The following is a 22,675-nucleotide window of genomic DNA, read 5'->3' as shown; positions in this document are numbered from 1 at the left end:
GACCTGGAAGCCATGCCCCAAAGAAACCAGGTTTGGCACGGCTACTTATTTGACTGAAGTTACAGGTGATGAGCAAAAGGAGTGCCTTTTAAGGAGTGCTCCTGACCACATTCAGCTGGCTGTCTCCTGTTAAGGAGGTGAACTTGGAGGAAAAGCTAGTTTAGAGCAGGCACCATATCTTCATCTTCTCTATGCCTCTCATAGCCTCTAGCAGCAGATCCAGGAGGTAATGGGTGCTCAGTGCATGGATGTTCAATGGGATCAGTTACTGAATATGATCAGCCAGAACGATAGCAAGGGTTCTTTCTATCTTGCACCACCATATCCCTAGCACCATGCCTGACTCTACAAATATACGTTGAACCATTGAATAAAATTAGACTCTCAGAAGTAAAGGTTCTGGAAACAGCAAACATGATTTGCTGGAAGACAGTTTAAGTATTGTCTGTATTGTCTAGTGCAGCCTCCTTCCTCTCCGGTGCATCCCAGGGAGACACAGTGACTTCACCAAAGTCACACAGCCACTCTTTAGAACTGGGACTGGTGGGCGGGTCAACTTGCCACCTGGTTGCCTGGCAGAATCAGCCCATGTATATATGAGAAACAAGGCAGGCAGCAAAGAAAGTAGGGAGGAAGCATTTGTCCAGGGTCACACCCAGTGGAAGAGCTTCCCACTAAGAATATCTGAAACACCTTTCAAGGACTCCAATACTATCCTGTGCTCCTAGGGTGAAAAGGAACACCAGCTAGTGCATTAAATAAAGAGGTAAAGAATGTCTAGCAATCCAAGGAAAACAGAGCCAAATGCAGTTACTGGGTGCACAGAATGTGATGTGGGAGGTACCAGTCATGTCACAGGTCCAGGTGGAGCTCTTGTCTCCCAGGAAGATTTTGTGAAATAGTATAACTCATGTCCTGAAGTTGAGCTCCAGAGTGGGTGATGGTTACCCAAATGGAAGAAGCAATCTGGCTTACATGTAACAATAAAGGAACTGGCTACCTCCCCAGCACACTCTTCGTGGCTTCCTTCTCTCTCTCAATTTTCCCTCTTTCCTGTGCCACACGGACCTTTCTAACGCTCTCCTGCTTAGACCATCAATGGCTCCCTACTGCCTCTTAGATAAAATCTAAATATCTTCCCTTATCATCACCCCACTCCAACTCTCTAGCCACATACTTCATCCCTTCCTGCTTAGCCCTTACTACCTGGATTACACTGTTGGACGCCTGTCCCTCAAGTAGGTTCCAGTCCTGGCTTCACCACTTGCTCTCATTGTGACCCTAAGGAAATCACTTAATTCCCTGTGCCTTCATTTCCTCATCTATAAAATGGAGTTCATGCTAGCATCTACCAGATTGGGCTGTTGTGAGAATTGATTTGAGTTCAGTATGTGAAGTCCGAACAGCGCCTGTCATGTGGTATGCTCGCAACGTATGTTAGCAATCATTCCTGTTACTATCGCTACATATAACATGCTTCCTCACGCCCCCATCCTTTCACACATGTTCACTGTGCCTGGAATGTCCTTTCTCTGCCTTCTCCCTCAGATGGACAACAGCTCATTCTTCAAGTTCCAGCTCAACGTCCCTTTTTTAGCAGTAGGGGAAGTTAAGTGCACCCTCAATCTTTGTACACATCCCGACCCCATGTTCACCCTAAATCTCATTGTCACCATGAACATCCTTACTCATCAAATGGGGGTGTAATAGCATCTGTTGATCATGGTACCTGCCTGAAATGCCTTATGGATGGGGTGGGCGACCCCATAGTCATCCTGTAGCCTGTGTAAATTACAAAGCCTTCAATGAGCATGAGAGATGTGTATTTTTGCCATCATGGAAGGACTGTTGGCTGTCCAGCTTCTAACCTGCCAAGGCAGGGTCAACATGTCCCTCGCTGACCCAAGGCCCAGTCTCCAGGAGGACCCCTGCCTCTCAGAGACACCAGCTCACTCTGCAGCCTGCTGGGCCACACTTGCTTCTCTCGCCCATCCACCCGAAAGCGGGGTTGGGGGAAGTCAAACACCGGCTATGAGCACAGGGTGCTGCCAGCACAGCCCACCCAGGGATCTCCCACCTGCTCGTCACCAACCACCTTCCTTTGGTTTCTCCTGGGCTCTAGGTGGGTCTGCAGCCCCCCTGCCCTCACCCTAGGCTCTGCCTTTATTCTCCCTCTGCCTCACTTGGCCTGTTCACAGTAAGAATGGAAAGGTCTCCGCCCGACTCCCGGCCCACCCTCCTTTTTTCTCTCTCCTCCCCCTCAGCATGCTTTAACATCCTCAAATCCATCCCAGAGGCTTTAATAAGGCTACCTTCATCCACTCATCAAGCACTGTGTGAGGCACTTACTCTCTGCAGGGCACTGAGGGAGATTCAAGATGAGTAAGATGCAAACACTGTCCTAGGAAGACAGGAGGGGAGAGAGAAGTGTTTGTTGAAGGTGCCAGCACAATGCCAGAGACTTAGAGTGGCAAGGGGAGAGAGGGTGAAGGTCTTCTGACATGGTCCTTGGCCATTCTCCACTGGGGGGCTGTAGGTCTGCACTTTGGTTGTACCTGGCTGGCATGCATTGAGGAGGGGCTGACCTGATCCTGTCCCAAGCATTCAGCTGATGAGTGACATTGGAGCCCAGTTCGTGACTGCTGTGTCCTTTGAGCATAGGCAAGGCTCCGGAGAGCACAGTCTGCAGCCCTTCTTACCAAGCCCTGCCTTGTTCTCAGAGGGATGCCACCCCTGCTCTGCTCTGCCTGGGCAGCCTGAATGCGAGTAGCCCCTGGTCGAAGGCCATTTGGCCCTGGAGCAACAACCTTCCTTGGCCAGCACCCCTGTCTGAGTCTCAGCTAACTTCTGTGTCTGTCTCGGTGGCTTATGGGAGCCTCTGGTTCCCTTCCATGTCAGACAAGAAGTGAGGGTGGCTCGGGCCAGGCGCGGTGACTCAAGCCTGTAATCCCAGCAGTTTGGGAGGCCGAGGAGGGTGGATCACGAGGTCAGGAGATCGAGACCATCCTGGCTAACATGGTGAAACCCTGTCTCTACTAAAAATACAAAAAATCAGCCGGGTGAGGTGGCGGGTGCCTGTAGTCCCAGCTACTCAGGAGGCTGAGGCAGGAGAATGGCATGAACCCGGGAGGTGGAGCTTGCAGTGAGCTGAGATTGCGCCACTGCACTCCAGCCTGGGTGACAGAGCAAGACTCCGTCTCAAAAAGAAAAAAAAAAAAAACAGAGAAGTGAGGGTGGCTCAGGAGGGCGAATGCAGAGTCTCTCAGGCTGAGACTGATGCCGAGTACGTAGGGAGGGGGATGCCTGGAAGGGGATCTCTTCCCAGAATTCCAAGACAGAATGGGGCAGAAGCTCCTCCACCCAACAATGTGCCCTTGGCTAATGCTTCAGCTCAGAGACCTCATGGACACAGGTGCTTCTCGCTTCTCTTCCCCTCTCTCCCTGTCTCCCTCCCACAATGCCCTGCAGTGAAAAGCTTTCTTCTTCATCGTCTCTGGTATGGACGTCCCTACATCCCGTTTTCCTCCTACGGGCATTCAGCCTCCTGCTTAGCCTGAATAGAAGAGGTAGCTGCTCTATCCAGTAAAAGAAAAAACAAACAAACAAAAAACCAAAGCAACAACAACAAAAAAACTATGTCCTGCTCCCTCTAAGTCAATAGCAGCTAAAATAATTTAGAAATTCTGATTTTGCTTAAGACGAGACTCCTTTTACAGACTCAAAAACTCCTACTCTGAATGTTAAACATGGACTATCGATCCGCTACCACTCTGCTTTGCTAACACCTCAAACCTCAACCTCCCCAAGACAAGCACATGCTGGGTAAGTTTCCATCCAAGGAGATGCAAAGGAGAGCTCTTTCTGCATCATGTTTCAAAACCACTATCCTGATACAGCAGCTCACATTTGTTGAGATTTACCACGAACCAAGCACTTGATATACATCATGTCGCTTAATCCTTTCAACAGTCTATAAGGTGGATTATGTTATTTTTCCCAATTTATGGATGAGCAAACTGAGGCTTCTTTAGCCTAGGGTCAAGCAGCAAGTACGTGAGAGAGTCAGAAATGGAGAAATGGAGCTCAACATGTTTGACTCCTAACCACTGTGCTGAAAGGGGACATGAAAGGGGACATGAGGCCTGCCCTGCAGAAATTTGCAGAATGAAAGGATATACTTGTGAAACAGTACACGGTAGTGTTATCAGCCATTCAAAACCCCTTGCTAAAGGAAGGATACTTACTGGTTTTTGTGCATCTACCACACAGCAGGCATTCCCAGAGATCATATCCTCTCATTTTCACAACAATCCTGTACCCCTGTTTTACAAGTAGAGTGGGTAACTGGGCTTAGGGAGATTAGTTCTCCAATGGTCATGAAGCGGTGAAGCTGGGGTTTTGTCTTAGTCCAGCGATTCCCAACCTTTTTGGCACCAGGGACCAGTTTTGTGGAAGACAATTTTTCCACTGACCAGGGATGGGGAGGGATGGTTTCAGGATGACTCAAGCACATTACATTTATTGTGCACCTTGTTTCTATTATTATTACGTCACAATATGTAATGAAATAATTATACAACTAACCCTAATGTAGAATCGGTGGGAGCCCTGAGCTTGTTTTCCTGCAGCTAGACAGTCCCATCTGGGGGTGATAGGAGACAGTGACAGATCCTCGGACATCAGATTCTCATAAGAAGCATGCAACCTAGATCCCTTGCATGGGTGGTTCACAATAGGGTCCACACTCCTATGAGAATCTAATGCTGCTACTGATCTAACAGGAGACAGAGTGCAGGTGGTAATACGAGCAATGGGGTATAAATGGGCTATAAATACAGATGAAGCTTCACTGGCTCACCTGCTGCTCATCTCCTGCTGTGCGGCCCAATTCCTAACAGGTCACAGATTGGTACCAAGGCCACAGTCTGTGGCCAAGGGGTTGGAGACCCCTGTTCTTAGTCCATTCCTGCTGCTGTGACAAAATACCTCAGACTGCGTCATTTATAAAGAATAGAAATGTATTTCATAGTTCTGGAGGCTGGGAAGTCCAAGTTCAAGTTGCTAACAGGTTCAGTGTCCGGTGAGGACGCTCTGCTTCAAAGAGGGCACTTCTTGCTCTGTCACCATGCAGCGGAAGTGGCATAAAAGAAACGAACACTGTGTCTTCACATAGCTTGAGACATGGAAGAGCCAAGCAGCTCTCTGAAGCCTCCCAAAGGCCCCACCTCTTCATACCATCACCTTGGGGTTTAAGCTACAACATATAAATTTGGAGGGACACATCCATTCAAACCATAGCAGCTTTGAACCCAGGTCATGTGAGTTCAAGTCTTAATCTCTTCCATTATTCTATGCTTGCCCTGTAGCTTAGGGGAAAATGCATGAGGCTTCCTTTCCTGCTCTAGAAGAGCCGACAACAGTAGAAGAAATGCGACATATACACAAGTAACTACAAAAGGACATAGAACATGGTAAATGTCAGGAGAGAAAGGGACAAGCACCTAGAATATCAAGGGGTGGAGCCTGGCCCCAGCCCAGAGTAGCAGCAGCAAATGGCTGCCGAACACGTGGGATGGGGCTAGGCAGGCATGCTGGGAAGCATGCATGGGAGACGATGATGGATCATCAGACATTACATTCTCATAAGGAGCGTTCAACCTAGATCCCTTGCATGTACAGTTCACCGTAGGGTTCACACTTCTGTGAGAATCTCTGAGCCGGATATGGAATGAGATCTCGGTGTGGAGAGAGACGGAAGTACCTCCAAGAGTGACCCAGCCAGGGCAAAGGCTCTGAGCCACGTAGGCAGGGGACAAGCTGTCCTGTCTGGGTAGCATGTAAGGGACATGAAAAGGACCAGCAGAAGATAAGGCTGGGGCCAGACCATAGGAGGCTGTGGAGGCAGAGCCAAGGAACTTGATTTGGGGGTCACTTGAGGAGGTCGACATCGACAGATTTGTGTTTTACAATCAGGTATGACTGGAGCCAGGCTTTGAGAAGACAGATGTGGCAGAGTGAGCAGGCTGGAGTTGAGAGTAGTAGTACAGTCCAGACAAGAAAAACTGCCAGGACCAAGGAACTGAGAAAGTGGAGGGAGGGGAGTGGGTGTCAGGGTGGGGTGGAGGAAATGAAACAGACAAAAAGGGCTTTAGGAAACCTGGCAGATCCAGGCTGCCCTGGGCTGGCTTACCTTGTTGCTGTGTCCTCTCTTAACTCTCAGGCATAGGCCTGGCTGGAGACACCTTGGGCACCACAGGCCCCCAGTGTGGGTACTGGGCCCTGGCATTATAGCAGGAAGATCTTCTTCTGTCCCTGGTCCAGGTAAGCAGAGAACGTGTTGGGGTCAAGGCCAGGCAAGAACTAATGGTGCAGTGGCACGTGTTCACAGAGCACACCTACCTCTTACCTTCTGTCAGCCAGAGTTCAGACTTCAAAAGGCTGGAAAGGAAGCAGGGAGAGAGAGGAGATACCTTTATTGGGCATTCATTGTAATCCTCAATACCCAATGAGAAAAGGCTCTGTATGTGGAATTTAAAAATTGAGATTCAGAGAAGTTGAACCATTTTCTCAAGGTTACAAAGCTACTAAATGGCTGTGAGAATTTGGACGCAAGTCTTCCTGATCCCATTGACTCAACACACTGTCTTCCCCAGAGCCACCTCCCACCTCCTGACCCCCAACCTTTCACCTCTTGCATCTCCTGATTGGAAGCTGGCTGCCATGTGTGAGCAAACTAAAATTCTCCTCCAAAGAAGCTTCCCCAAAAATACACCATGAGCCTGGTGCCTGCAGCCCCTCCCATAAAGGACACTGACTCTGGGTTTGGTTGGAAATGAAGTCCTAGCATTTTTTTTCTTACCTTGTTTTCTAACCTCTTTTTCATGCTTTTCTTGTAAACCTTTTTTGTTTGTTTCATTTTTGATTGGCAGCACAGGCCTTTGTTTTTAAAGATAAGGCAGACATCAACTTCAGAAAATAACTTGATAGGGATATTTTAGCCGTCATTTTGCCATTGATAAAAAATTCTAAAGCCTAAGGGGCATCATCTTGGCCCATCATACCTTTTTTTTTTTCTTTTAAGGAAAGGGGGAGAAAATTTGTCCAGTTTGGGAAAAACAGTGGTGGGAAAGCAATTTGATAACTGATGATTTTCTGAGTGCTTCAGCCTCAAGAAAACCAACAGCTGCAACATATTCGTTACATGGAAATCATTAAGTCATTCTGAGAAGAAATGACAAATGCATGTGCCTGTGTATAGATGGTAGACATGTGTTTACATATGGAGCAAAGCACCCACAGAGGGAATTACTTTAATATTGCCTCTAGGCCAAGAGAAGAAAAAAACACGTGCAATGAAAGCCCCATTGCAAGAGATGATTCTGAACATTAAATTCTTATTTACTATGAAGTTTGAACTGAAAATGTAGGGAGAAGTCATCTTTTCCTCGACACCTAAGCTCATAAGGATTTCCCTTAGGGAGAGGCAATTCTGTGGGGTGGAGCCAGCCTGGACAGGGTGTCAGGACCTCTCGGTTCTGATCTCCTCTCTGCTGCTAACTAGGGAGTGACCCTGAGGAAGTTTCCCCTCCCTTTGGGCGTCAATTTCTCAAAGGGGGTTTGACAAAATGGTCTCTGACATCACTTCCTCTGACATTCTGTGGATGTGCATTAAGTTTTTATAGCATAAATTCCAAAGAACTGAGCTTCTGCTTCATAGAATGGAGCTGCTGGTCCCCCACCCCCTACCAGAAAGTGTTCCCTTTAGTAAAATTAGATTTTTATATAAATCTCATTTGCCTAGTTGCATATAACCATTTGCATTCACAACTTTGTTAGGGCTCAAACCCAACTCCCCAGTTGAGGTGATGAAAGCAAAACAATTAGCCATTTCCAGCAAAGGTACTTGCATTGCAGACTTAGGTGTGGAAAGGATGCCCTTAACGTGGAAGGACTGAAGCATGTCATGGCTCGTGGAACAAAGAACCTGCTTGGCCTGAGAACCCATATGAGTTCTGTTCCTGGGCCATGGGGAAATCTGGCCGGCTGTTGTACGTTGAGTGTGTGCATTTTGGTGGGGACTAGCGGGGAGGAGATGGCAGAAGTTGGTTGTTGATAGACCCAATTTAATTATTTTGATGACCCTACGGGTAAATACAATTATCATCTCTGTCTCAACCTAAGTGGCAGAGTCTGGAATCAAACCAGTCCTCTTAAATTCCAGTGAGTATGCTCTGAACCATGACACTCTAATGCAGAGCCTCTCAACTCTGGCACTATTAACGTTTTGGATAGGCTAATTCTTTGTTGCAGGAGACTAGCGTGTGCATTCTAGGATTAGATGCATCCCTGGCTTCTACCCGTAAGATGCCAGTAGCAATTCCCCTCATTGTGAAAACCAAGAATGTCTCCACACATTGGCTCATGGTGGAACCACACTGCTCTAATGTCAGCCCAAGTGAGGAGGAGGAAAGGGCAGCCATGAGGCCCATATGTCACCATCCCCTAATGTGAATCTGAGGGATCAACCCAGAGATAGAGCTGGTTGCAACATCAGTAGCAGTTTGGGAAGCAGGGTGCAGATTAGGAACATGGTGAACTGAGATGTCTAAAGCATCTTCTGATGATGAGGTGTCATGCACGGCTGAGTTGATGTATATCTGAGCAAGCATGGGCCATCCTCAGTTTAAAGCCTTTTCATTCATTCATTCAAGCATGCATCCAAGGCTTCCTGACTTCTCACTGAGCTGGCCCTGCGGGAGCGGGAGGAATGATCATGCCCCACCTGTGTGCTCCAGGAGCATGCATACCATGGACAGGGGCAAGAATGTTAGCCACAACATCGAAAATAACAACCCTACCCAGAGGCCAGCTGGAGACCTCCTGACTCAAGGAAAATTCCCTGGCCTTTCTCAGATTCTTGCTAATCACTGGTGGGCTCATCTTCTTATGAACTTTCTCTGGGGCACTGACTCCCCCATGGCCATCACCCCACACGCATCAATGCTGGCATCAAGTTCAGTGGCTTCTCCTTCTCCTGCCACAAGCGAGAATGTCTCCTACCAAGAGCAGTGTGTTTAGTAGACTCACTGACCTCCTTAGTGAGGTCCCAAGAAGGGAGTCTTATCTCACAATACAGAGCCCTTGTCTGTCTTGTTGGCCTTCTGTGCTCTTCCATCTCTACTCCTCAGACCCCTCACAGTTGGCCAAGATCTCCAATTTCTTCTCCCCAGTCCCTCCCACCCATGAGGCCTTGGCTCCAGCTGACCCCAGATCCTCAAGAGACTGACCTATTCCAGTCGCTAAGTATGTTCCCTACAAAGACTTTCCTCTCTAAGGAGGACTGGGGAAGCAGCTGTTATAAGGTAATAAAATAAAATTCCTATCAGCATAAGAATACTTGGTATTGTAATATTTTTGGCCGTCTCTAATGCTGGGCAATAAGCTAAGTGCTTGGCGTGCATTATCTCATTTAATAGGAGACTCAGATCATCACAGCGCTGTACAGTAAACACGTGGCATAGTGACTCAGAGCATACTCTCTCAGATTAGAGTTCCAGCCCTGCCTCTGACCAGCTGTGTGAGCCTGGGCTTTGTAGTTCATATCTCTGGGCCTCTGTTTTTCTCCTTCATTTGTGTAATGGGAAAGAGTAGGAGCATATTCTGCTTAGGATTATTGTGACGATTGAAAGGACCAATAAAAGTGTAAAGTGCAGCCAGGTACAGTGGCCTGCCATCCCAGCACTTTGGGAGGCCGAAATGAGGGGGTCGCTTGAGCCCAGGAGTTTGAGACCAGACGAGGCAACATGGTGAAACTCCGTCTCCACAAAAATGCAAAAATTAGCCAGGCATGGAAGTACACAACTGTGGTACCAGCTACTCGGGAGGCTGAGGTAGGAGGATTGCTTGAGTCTGGGAGGCAGAGGTTGCAGTGAGCCATGATCGCACCACTGCACTCCAGCCTGGGTGATAGAGCGAGACTCTGTCTCAAAAAGAAAAAAAAAAGAAAAAAGAAAGAAAAGTGTAAAGAGCTTAGAATAGTGTCTGGCAATTAGTACATGCTCAATGAATGCTGGCTGTTGTCATAACTGTTGGAGAATGAATAGAGAAATTTGAGATTGCGTCTGTCTTATGATGGGATAACTCACAGAGCGGGGGAATTGGGGGAAGAGTTCTATAGCATGAGTAAGAATTCGCCTCCAGGAACATCTAATGCTCTGAATTTTATGAAATCAAAGCCTACTAGTCATGAGCCCCTTCTCAGCCTCATCAGCTTTTTCTCCTGGCTTTTTCCCCACTGATTTTCTCATTCCCACAAGGCCCAGTGAGACACTTGGGAAAATATTTTCCAAAATAAATTTCAAGTCATTATTTGTCCTAAACCACCCAATTCTGTGGCCCAGCCCTGTCTACTAATGTTACCGCCCTGTCCCTATTTAGACTGAGGTTTTATAACCGACCAGCCCCTCACCAGGGCTTCCCTGTCCGGCCACCCCCTGCCTGAGTCATCCTGTGTTGTCACAATCCTAGATTTATGATGTTGGCTCTTGTGGTCTCAAAGATGACTCTAGATGGGACCAGCCTTGGGCCCAGCCGCGAAGCTAGTTTCGTTGTGTTCCGCCTCCCACCACCCCATTCTTCCGTGGTGTAGTAAGAAGAGCATGTTCTGGGAGTCGGAACAGGGTTGTCTCCAAGCTCAGCTGTTTCCTTTCTGTGTGATCTTGGACCAGGAGGGCTTTCTCAAAGTCTCAATTTTCTCATTAGTAAATGGGGATGTTTGAAGATGAAATTAAATAGACTATATGAAAATGCCTGTACTCAGTACATACTAGGGGTCATTAACATCTATTGTCACAATTTTGAAACATAATAAACCATCCCAAAGCTCGGCGGCTTAAAAAATAATTATTCTTGCTCTCACAGGTCAGATGGGAATTGGCTGCTCTAGGCCTGGCGCCGAGTGGACCAGCAAGCTGGCCAGGACATGGCTAACTGCAGCAGTACAAGAGGGTCATACCCAAATGCACAAGCACATTTTAAGCCACTGTTTGTGTAACGTTTGCTACCACCCCATTGGCCAAAATAAGCGACATGACCAAGCCCAGAGTTAGGAAAAGGGGAAGTATATTCCTCCTCTAGTGGAAGAAACTATCAAGTCACCTGGCAACAGGTATTGATACAGAGAGGGGTGAAGAATTAGGAACGATGATACAATCAACTATAATAGGTGGTCAGGAGATACTTGTTTCCTAATTTCATACACTCCTCCACATCCAGGGGCCTCTTTGTTTCACTTTGTGCCCATCCAAACTCACTGCAGGGAGAAAATGTAAAACGCACATTCATTGGTATGAGCGGCCAATGACTGTTGTGTGGCACCTCAGAGTAAAAGAGGTGCTTCTTGGACAATAACAAAAATCATAATTGTCCATCTTAGTTGTTTGCTGTGAGCCAGGCTCTGAGCTCCGTGTATACTCTGTGTGTATCATGTCATTTAATCTTTCAGCAACCTCAAGAGGTAGTACGTTCCCATTTTACAGCTAATGAAACTGAGGCTTTGAGAGGTTAATCAACCTGCCCGTGGTCATATAGCTAATATGTGCCAAACAGGGCTTTAAACTGCCAAGTCTCAAATGCAGATATTTCTAATCAATGCTGTGCTCTTTCCATTAAACTACTAAGGGCAGGATTTTCACTGGGGCCAAAACTTTAAGTCCGGGTTTCCCAAACTTCAATCATTGGTCACAACCTTTACAATTTTTACCATATTTATATACTATGTATACTGTAATTCATATAATTATTGATGTTTTTAAGTTTTATCTTAAACATATTTTCAAAGAAACTGATGACTACCATAAATGGAAAACCAGTATCTCCTGACAAAAGAAAATAACCATAAAAAACACAAGAACAAAGCAATATTATTGAATTCGTGCTGGATACTCTTGCTTGCTATGGGCTCCAAGCTCTCCAGGAAAGTGAGAGGTTTGCAAATATTGGGGAGGTGTTGAAAGAGCACAGGAACCAAACTAAGACTCTCCTTAATAGAATCTCAAAAGCTAAGCCAGGTGTAGCGGCTCCTGTAATCCCAGAAATTTGGGAGGCTGAAGTGTGCAGGACTGCTTGAGGCCAGGAGTTTGAGACCAGCCTAGGCAATGTAGTGAGACCCCCCATCCCTACAAAAACTTTTCTAAAAGTGTGTCTGTAGTCTCAGCTACTTGGGAGACTGAAGTGAGAGGATCACTTGTGCCTAGGAGTTCAAGATAAGCCTGGACAAGATGGTGAGACTCCATCTCTACCAAAAAAAAAAAAAATGTAAAAAAATATAAAAAATATGTAATCCCAGCACTTTGGGAGGCTGAGGTGGGCAGATCGCAAGGTCAGGAGTTCGAGACCAGCCTGGCCAATGTGATGGAACCCCGTCTCTACTAAGGATACAAAAATTAGCCAGGCATGGTGGCACGCACCTGTAATCCCAGCTACTTGGGAGGCTGAGGCAGAAGAATCACTTGAACCCAGGAGGCGGAGGTTGCAGTGAGCTGAGATCACGCCACTGCACTCCAGCCTGGGCAACAGAGCAAGACTCCATCTCAATAAATAAATAAATAGCTGGGAACAGTGGCACACACCTGTAGTCCTAGCTACTCAGGAGTCTGAGGCAGGAGGGTCGCTTGAACTCAGGAGGCCGAGGCTGCAGTGAGCCATGATCATACCACTGCACTCCAGCCTGGGCTATAGAGTGAGACCCTGTCTAAAAAAAAAAACTCAAGGCTAGAAAATTCATTGAAAAGGAAATAACTTTCTCAGCATATGGTTCAGTCTGTTGATGATATTTTCAAGCATCACCAAACATCATCTCAGATGCCACCGGGAGCTCTGTCCCTACCTCATATGCCTGTAGCCTTGGAAGAGGAGCCCACAGTAGGCTCTGAGAAAAGACCACCAAGAGACCTTCTGGAGATCCCTTGGTCCCTCCTCTGCTGACCCCCTTGGATTTGGAATTCATAGACCTGCAGAGGGGCATTCTGGGTGGTGTCTTCCAAGACCAAAGGCCAGTTTTCTCATGACACAGAACATAAGTAGAAGAGGTAAAACCCAGACACATAAAACAGGTGACCAGACCAGCCCCCAAGCCTTTGGCAATTACAGGGACACACAGACCTGTATTCGAGCTGATTCAAGTTGAAGAGAGTTTCACTTGGTTCCCAGCAACCAGCAAAGGCAGGGGGCTTCAGGGGAGCCAGCCTTTGTCTCTTAACCTGATGGCTTTTTACTCTTCATACAGAACCAAAACCCCTTCCACAAGCCAAACAGGTCTCTACTCACTTGAGCTGCTCCATCTGGAATGTCTCATCCAAAACAGAATCACAGAGGGAGAGGGGGCCTTGCCATTTGCTGTTCTTGTATTTCTGCAATATCCACCTCCATTCTTTCCACCATTTCATTGTTTCTCAGTCTCTGCTCACAAAGGCAGTTGAATCAGAAATACCTCAATCCTTCACTCAAACCCAAGAAAACCCTTATTCATAGTTTGCAGGGCCTGGAAAGACTTTCTCAACATCCTCCTTCTCCCATAACGCTGTATTTGCAGTCTTCTTGGAGCACCTATTATAACACATCTGCTCCTTCTTTATCCCTCTATTACCCCAAAAAAAGATCTAGCACAAAGAAGCACTAGACGGATGTTTAAAACTCAGGTGTAAATATTTATGGAAACTGCCAATACTAAATAAGCAACCTTATGAGTCAGGTTCTCCATCCACCTTCCCAGGGGGACTCAGATGCAAGAAATGTAAGTGGATTTTTCTAAGGTTCATTTTCTATTTTAAGCACCAGCATGACAAAAGTCAGTTTGGGGTTCCCTCCCCTTCTCCTAGAGTTGTGCCAGACTTTTGGAGCTTGAGTTAGTTCCAAGACAGTGGGAGGAAACAGCAATGTTATTGGTCCAAATGGCATTCATGGAGACGTCCATCACTAGGTGCTCAGCTGATGGTCCACGCAGGTTGCTGTTGAGCCAGGGATCCATTCCATGCGTCTCCACTGCTCTGTGCTCTTCCTGGATGCACGGGAATCTTCCTGCTATTCTCATACCTCAGTAGGCACTGGAAATTCTTTCCGCGGCTCCATCCACCTAGACGTTTCAAGCAGCCACTTCCTCTCTAGGGTCCTGCTGCTTCTCCAGTGACATAGTTCTACCAGGAAATAATGTGCAGGTTCCCTCCTTGCCTGAATCCCCCTTGGGACTTGTTCCTTATCCCAAGGCTCACGTGCCAGAAGTGGGGTATAGATCCCCACCCCACCTCAACTCCCAAAATATCCCCTTTTGTGGATTTATCTCCACCTTTCCCCTTTCCCCCAGACAGGGGATTCTTGTCTCATCTCAGAGGTGAGAAGCTCTGCTCTTACACACCGTATTTCTCCCAAATCTATGGTCTCCTATGCCAAGAGTTGTTTTGGTTTTCCTAAGAACTTGGGTTTTGGAAACAAAAGCAGAGGGCAGGGAGCAGTTACATCCCTTTCCCAAAGCAGTAGCCACAGAGCAGCCCACTGGCTCAAATGGAGAACGGTCTCAAGAGAGAAAGGACATACCACATGGAAACAATTACCAATTAACGTTTCAGAAATATCATCCAGCCTCACAAGCTTTAAACACACACCAAAGCATGTATTACTTGTAGAATAAATTATTAAAGCAGACAAGTTTAAGATGCAAGGAGGTATTTTTCTGCCATTCCTGGGCCCTTAGCTTTTTTTTTTAGACGGAGTTTTGCTCTTGTTGCCCAGGCTGGAGTGCAGTGGTGTGATCTCGGCTCACTGCCACCTCTGCCTCCCGGGTTTGAGCGATTCTCCTGCCTCAGCCTTCCAAGTAGCTGGGATTATAGGCATGCGCCACCATGCCTGGCTAATTTTGTATTTTTAGTAGAGACGGGGTTTCTCCATGTTGGTCATGCTGGTCTCAAACTCCCGACCTCAGGTGATCCGCCCGCCTAGGCCCTTAGCTCTCATTTAATTATTGTCTGACTTTAGGGAGGAGTCTGGGTCCCTTGTCCTTGCCTTCTTAATTTTCTTAGGAAAAGTGTTTTGAAGGAAGGAATGTCACTATCAAAAGGCGCACTTTTGCCTCTGAGCCCTCTCTGGATTCTCCCCTCTGGTATTTTCTCTTGGACCTGGGAACCTCTTCTCTCCTCCTGTGTCTGCCACCTCTCACCACCGTCTCCCCAACCTCTTCCTGCTACGACATCATTCTAAGAACTGAGCTGAGGCTGGAGAGAGCTAGGCAGAGGAGGGCCAAAGGCACTGTGATTCCAAAAAGAGGTCTGAACCAGGTTTTCCCCCATCCCTCCCCTTTCCTGGAACAGTCAGAAAAAGAGGAGAAAAGCCACCAAGGCCACAGCACTGGGAGGCCCCAGGCAGCCTCCCCAGGAATGAGGGAGGAAGCCATGGGATAGAGGCCGCTGCTGCTCTTCCAAAGGGGATTTCTTCACTTCCTGCCAGGCTCTGGTACACAAACCTGTGTGTTTAGGAGGGAAAGGAATGTCACTGATTGCTCCAGTGGTGGTGGAAAGGGAAAAACAAAAATAACCTGCCCAGCAGTTCGGTTTCCTGTGCATGTGCCTGATGTGCGAGCGTCAGTCCATCCGCCAGCCCAGCACACTTCCTGCTTGTCTGGGCTGAAAGGCGTTTATTTGGGAGGATTACATGGAGCCAGGGCATGCTGAAAAGGCATTCCCAGGGCCCCTCACACTCACGTGGCAGGATAGCTGCCACCTGCCACCTAGAAGGAGGATCTTTATCCTCAGTGTGGCTTCAGGGACTGGTGGAGAGCACCTCCCTCCTCCTCCTCCCCACCCCACACCCCTCCTCTCCACTGCCATCCTCCAACCCTGAATGTAGAGTTGACTTTCTGCTTATATGTCTCGTCTCCCTACTAAACTTCAGGCTCCCCAAAGGGTAGCAATGGGGTCAAATTCCATTTTGTATGTCCTGCCTAGCACAGTTTCTAGCACTCAGTAGGTATTCAGTATATGTTTGTGAAACTGCACTCCGTCTCCCATCTCCCTCCCTGAATAGTTCCTTTCTCCCATCATCAGTCTTGTGTCTCTCTCTCTCTCTTTTTTTTTTTTTTTTTTTGAGACAGAGTCTCACTCGCCCAGGCTGGAGTACAGTGGTGAGATCTCGGCTCACCGCAACCTCCACCTCCTGGGTTCAAGCGATTCTCCTGCCTCAGCCTCCGAGTAGCTGGGATTACAGGTGCCCAGCTAATTTTTTGTATTTTTAGTAGAGACGTGGTTTCTTCATGTTGGCCAGGCTGGTCTTGAACTCCTGACTTTGTGATCCACCCGCCTCGGCCTCCCAAAGTGTTGGGATTACAGGTGTGAGCCATCACACCTGGCCCCTTATCTCTTTCTTTAAGCACATCCTCTCAGTAAATGCTCTGAACTGTCCTATAAGAGAAGTATTGTTATCTCCATTTTACAAATGAGAAGGCTAAACCCAAGGTCAAATTCACACCAATCATAAAATATTGGAGGTTTGAAATATTGAGATTTGAACATGGAGTCTTCTGATTTATTTCTACTATAACTCTTTTTTCCCTCCTCTGTTCTTCATGTATCTTTTCCTTTATGGGTCTGTTCTGCCTCCCCACACATACATTTCTAATTTGCCCTCTCATTATTCTTAGAGATCTCTTATAGTGATTTCAAGGACTCTCTGGGCTTTTGGCAGAAGGCTTAAGTTGACCCCTGTGGGGCGAGATTAGGTGGCAACACAAAGTGTGAAGGTAAACATCCTTCACATCCCTGCTCAAATCTCACCCCCTTGGTGGGGCACAGTGGCTCACGCCTGTAATCCCAGCAGTTTGGGAGGCCGAGGTGGGTGGATCACAAGGTCAGGAGTTCGAGACCAGCTTGGCCAACATGGTGAAACCCCATCTCTACTAAAAATACAAAAATTAGCCGGGCATGGTGGTGTGCACCTGTAATCCCACCTACTCAGGAGGGGCTGAGGCAGGAGAATTGCTTGAATCTGGGAGGCAGAGGTTGTAGTGAGCTGAGATCACGTCATTGCACTCCAATCTGAGTGACAGAGTGAGATTCCATCTCAAAACACAAAAACAAAAAACAAACAAATAACTTCCTCAAAAAAGGTTTCCCTATCACTTTTTTAAGCTCATCTTTTGAAGTATAAATTGTGTGCACATTTTATAATGTCCATACGGATCAGCATATTAATACAAGTATAACTTTTAGGTAGATTTAAAAAACAAATAACTTATCATATATTGAGATGCATCCTCATCTTTTTTTGATAGGGGGCCTGATCAAAAAAGTTTGGGATAGGGCCGAGCATGGTGGCTCACGCCTGTAATCCCAGTATTTGAGAGGCCAAGGTGGGAGGATCATTTGAGCTTAGGAGTTCGAGACCAGCCTGGGCAACATAGTGAGACCCCCCCGCCATCTCAAAAATAAAAATAAAAAAAGTTTGGGGTAGGACACTGAGTGTGGCTTAAGTCCTTTCACAGTTTTGTGATTTGGATTACCCTTCTAGAAAATGGTTGGAATCCTTAACCAGAAACTTCTTTTTTCTTTTTCTTTTTCTTTTTTTTTTTTTTTTTATTTGAAATGGAGTCCTGCTCTGTCACCCAAGGCTGGAGTGCAGTGGTGTGATCTCGGCTCACTGCAACCTCCGCCTCCCAGGTTCAAGCGATTTTCCTGCCTCAGCCTCCCGAGTAGCTGGGATTACAGGCACTTGCGCCACGCCTGGCTAATTTTTGTATTTTTAGTAGAGACAGGGTTTCCCCATGTTGGCCAAGCTGGTCTCAAACTCCTGACCTCAGGTGATCCACCTGCCGCGGCCTCCCAGACTGCTGGGATTTCGGGTGTGAGCCACCGTGCCCAGCCCTTAACCGGAAACTTAACCAGCACAGTGTGAAGATTTCCAGAGGAAATGCCCTAGGAATATGGGAGTTTCCATCTTTGGAGGCTGGGGAGGGGCAATCTGTACCCCTGAAAAGGGTTTCTCAAACAATGAGGTCCCCCAATTTCTCAGGAGGCACTTGTTCATTTTCTTAATAACAACTTTATTGAGATATAGGTCACTTACAATACAATTTACCCATTTTAAGTGTACTATTAAGTGGCTTTTAGTATATTTGCAGATATGTGCAACCATTACCATCTTCAATTTTAGACCATTTTCCTCTCCCCAATGAGAAACATCATACTCATTAAGCAGTCATTCCCCTTCCATCCTTCCCTCCTCCCACACCCCAACAGCCCTAGGCAATTTTTTTTTTTTTTTTCAAATGGAGTCATGCTCTGTCGCCCAGGCTGGAGTGCAGTGGCGCCATCTCGGCTCACTGCAAACTCTGCCTCCCGGGTTCACACCATTCTCCTGCCTCAGCCTCCCGAGTAGCTGGGACTACAGGCGCCTGCCACCACGCACAGCTAATTTTTTGTATTTTTAGTAGAGATGGGGTTTCACCGTGTTAGCCAGGATGGTGTCGATCTCCTGACCTCGTGATCCGCCTGCCTAAGCCTCCCAAAGTGCTGGCATTACAGGCATGAACCACCGCGCCCAGCCCCAGAACTCACATTTTAACGTTTAACTTCCCAGGGATTCTGAAGCACATACGAGTTGCAGAGCCTTGAACTCCAGTGAGATGATGTTCATTCTGAACACGTGAGCTCCACGGTTCAGATCACAAGTCAGAAAGAGGCCGGCCCTGCCTGACTGCCTGTAATTTAATCACCATTGTTGACATTCGTGCACAATGTATTGAGGTTTTTCTCATATATGATGATCCATGGGACCACATTTACTCTTCATAATCAATCTGTGGGGCTGGTTTGGTCATCCCCGTTTTGCTGCAGAGAAAGAGACCTGGGCCAATGCCCAGGCACACCCAGCTTAAGCTACATAGCAAACCAGAGCCTTCTGACTTGAAGCCCGGTGCTTATTTATAATACCCCTGTGACTCTGTTTCTAAATCAAAGATGAATCCAAGTGCTCTGACAAATATGAATAGATTTTTTTTTTTTCTGAGACAGAGTCTTGCTCTGTCGCCCAGGCTGGAGTGCAGTGACGCGATCTCCGCTCACTGCAATCTCTGCCTCCCGGGTTCACGCCATTCTCTCGCCTCAGCTTACCGAGTAGCTGGGACTACAGGTGCCCGCCACCACGCCTGGCTAATTTTTTGTATTTCTAGTAGAGACAGGGTTTCACCGTGTCAGCCAGGATGGTCTCAATCTCCTGACCTTGTGACCCACACACCTCGGCCCCCCAAAGTGCTGGGATTACAGGCATGAGCCACTGCACCCGGCCAAATATGAATAGATTTATGAAGACTGTGAGGATCTGGGGGCTGGAGTCCTGTCTGCTTAGCCCCTACTCCACCCCAGTGGTACTCCTGCAGCCTCTTAGTGGAACCCCTAGTTCTCTAAAGAACACAGTTTAAAAACCAATGGCCTAGGAGCTTAAAGTCATTTCTCAAGGAGATTTTGATCTAAATGAGATTAATAATGTCTCATTAATTCATCAACCCTTTCTAAACAGCCACCTTGTGCCAGCACTTAGGTCGATTCTGAGTACACAATAAACAAGGCACAGTCCCTGCCTCCAAGGAGCTTACAATCTAGCAGAGAGGCATGGGATAAATGCTACAATACAGGTTCATTCCTGGGAGTATGGGCAGAGGAGGCAGCCAGCATGACTTGTGGGGTACCAAGGAAGGCTTCCTGGAGGAGATGAGGCCTCAATGGAGACTTGAAGACAGTATAGTCCTTCACCAGGCAGAGGGAGGAGAGAAAAAGCATTTCAGTTGGAGGAACAGCAGGTGCAAAGGTAAATAGGCAAGAGTGGCCTGCGTTTTTGTGGAGAGAACAGTTTTGCAGTTCTAGAACATATGGGTTGAAGAAAGGAGTGGAAGCAAGAGTATGAGACTGAAGAATTGGATCAGGATCAAATGGGAAGGGGATAGGACTTTATAACATCCAATAGCCACACAAAGTGTCATCCAATTCAGTGCTAAACCACAGATTCTGACAACAGCACTCATCCAAGAAAAAGGGACATGGTGGCTCACACCTGTAATCCAGGCACTTTGGGAGGCCAAGGTGGGGGGATCCCTTGAGGCCAGGAGTTTGAGACCAGCCTGGGAAACACAGCAAGACCCTGCCTTTACAAAACAAATATTTAAAAGTTAGCCAGCTGTGGTGGCACCTATAGTCCCAGCTACTAGGGAGACTGAGATGGTAGTATCATTTGAGCCAGGAGATCGAGGCTGCAGTGAGCTATGATAGCACCACTAAGCCATGATCACACTACTGCATTCCATCCTGGGCAACAGAGTAAGAACGTGTCTCAAAAAAAGAAAAAGAACTTAATTCACAAACATGAAAGAAGCAAAAGAGGCTACCGTAACCAAAACAGTATGGTACCGGTACAAAACAGACACATAGACCAATGGAACAGAATAGAGAACTCAGGAATAAAGCTGCACACCTACAGCCATCTAATCTTTGACAAAGTTGCCAAAAATAAGCAATGGGGAAAGGACTCCCTTATTCACTAAATGGTGCTGGGATAGCTGGCTAGTCATATACAGAAGAATGAAACTGGACTCCTACCTTTCACCATATAAAAAAATTAACCAAGATGGGGCAGGTGTGGTGGCTCATGCCTGTAATCCCAGCACTTTGGGAGGCTGAGGTGGGTGGATCAGGAGGTCGGGAGATCGAGACCATTCTGGCTAACATGGTGAAACCCTGTCTCTACTAAAAATAGAAAAAATTAGCCAGGCGTGGTGGCGGGCGCCTGTAGTCCCAGCTACTCAGGAGGCTGAGGCAGGAGAATGGTGTGAATGCGGGAGGCGGAGCTTGCAGTGAGCTGAGATCGTGCCAGTGCACTCCAGCCTGGGCCACAGAGTGAGACTGTCTCAAAAAAAAAAAAAAAATTTCAATGTAAGACCTCAAATTATATGAATCCTAGAAGAAAACCTAGGAAACACCATTCTAAACACAGGCCTTGGGAAAGAGTTTATGACTAAGTCCTGAAAAGCAATTGCAACAAAAACAAAAATTGACAAGTGCAACCTAATTAAACTAAAGAGCTTCTGCACAGCTAAAGAAACAATCAGCAGAGTAAACAGACAACCTACAGAATGGGAGAAAATATTCACACACTATGCATCTGACAAAGGTCTAATATGTGGAATCTATACGGAATTTAAACAATTGAACAACCAAAAAACCGATAACCCCATTTAAAAAATTGTCAAAAGAGATTAACAGACGCTTCTCAAAAGAAGACATACAAGAGGCCAATAAACATATGAAAAACTGCTCATCATCACTAATCATCAGAGAAATGCAAATCAAAACCACCATGAGATACCATCTCACACCGGTCAAATGGCTATTATCAAAAAGTCAAAAAACAATAGATGTTGGTGAGGCTGCAGAGAAAAGGGAATGTTTATACACTGTCTGTGGGAATATAAATTAATTCAACCACTGTGGAAAGCAGTTTGAAAATTTCTCAAAGAACTTAAAACAGAACTACCATTCAACCCAGCAATTACTGGGTATATATCCAAAAGGAAACAAATCATTCTACCAAAAAGACGCATGCATTCACATGTTCATTGCAGCACTATTCACAGTAACAAAGTTATGGAATCACATAGACACCCACCAAGAGTGACCTGGATAAAGGAAATGTGGTACGCATACACCATGGAATACTATGCAGCCATCAAAAGAACAAAATCATGTCCTATGCAGCAACATAGATGCAGCTGGAGGCTATTATCCCAAGGAAATTAATGCAGAACAGTAAACCAAACAATGCATGTTCTCACTTAAGAATGGAACCTAACATGAAGTACTCATGGACATAAAGATGACAATAGTCATGGAACTACTAAAGGGAAGAGGGAAGGAAGGGAACCAAGGGTTGAAAAACTAACAGTTGCTGGACGCAGTGGCTCATGCCTGTAATCCCAGCACTTTGGGAGGCCAAGGCGGGTGGATAATTTGAGGTTAGGAGTTCGAGACCAGCCTCGCCAACATGGTGAAACCCCATCTCTACTAAAAACACAGAAATTAGCTGGGCATGGTGGCACATGGATGTAATCCCAGCTACTCAGGAGGCTGAGGCAAGAGAATCGCTTAAGCCTTGGAAGCAGAAGTTGCAGTGAGCTGACATCGTGCCACTGCACTCCAGTCTGGGCGACAGAATGAGACCCTGTCTCAAAAAAAAAAAAAAAAAAGGAAAGAAAGAAAAAAAGAAAACCTAACTGTTGGGTACTATGCTCAGTACCTGAGTGACAGGATCATTCATATCCCAACATCCCAGCATCATGCAATATGCCCAGGTAACAAAGCTGCACATGTGCCCCTTGAATCTAAAAGACAAGTTGAAAAAGGAAAAAAGAAAAGCAAACAACAAAACCAAAAACCCAGGGTGAAGGTGGAAATTAATGATAATACCTGACATATCCACCACGCAGACTGTGTATTCGGCAGACTTTAAACACGTTAGATATAATAACTTTGTTCCATCCTCACAAAATCCCTATGACGGTGGGACTGTCATCATCCTCATTTTGAAGTTAAGGAAACTGAGGCACAGAGATGTTAGAAAACTTGCTCAGCCTCACACAGCTAGCAAG

The 22,675-nt window shown here is 46.7% G+C and overlaps 1 protein-coding gene and 1 long non-coding RNA gene across 7 annotated transcripts in view; one reads left to right on the top strand and one right to left on the bottom strand.

Annotated features, from left to right (window-relative positions):
• SYN3 (synapsin III) overlaps nt 1-22,675 on the top strand; it is a 545,178-nt gene that overhangs the window by 401,060 nt on the left and 121,443 nt on the right. The gene's annotated exons all lie outside the window — the stretch shown is intronic.
• The window catches only part of LOC134761204 (uncharacterized), a 36,253-nt gene that overhangs the window by 8,507 nt on the left and 5,071 nt on the right, over nt 1-22,675 (bottom strand). Inside the window, exon 2 of the long non-coding RNA XR_010139509.1 lies at nt 6,191-6,438. This is a non-coding gene — a long non-coding RNA (uncharacterized LOC134761204). The remainder of the gene's footprint in view (nt 1-6,190; nt 6,439-22,675) is intronic.

This window comes from Pongo abelii, chromosome 23 (genome assembly GCF_028885655.2).
Source record: "Pongo abelii isolate AG06213 chromosome 23, NHGRI_mPonAbe1-v2.0_pri, whole genome shotgun sequence".
Classification (NCBI taxonomy): Eukaryota; Metazoa; Chordata; class Mammalia; order Primates; family Hominidae; genus Pongo; species Pongo abelii.
The sequence above is the reverse complement of the archived record's forward strand: the minus strand, read 5'-3'. Positions and strand labels throughout refer to the sequence as shown.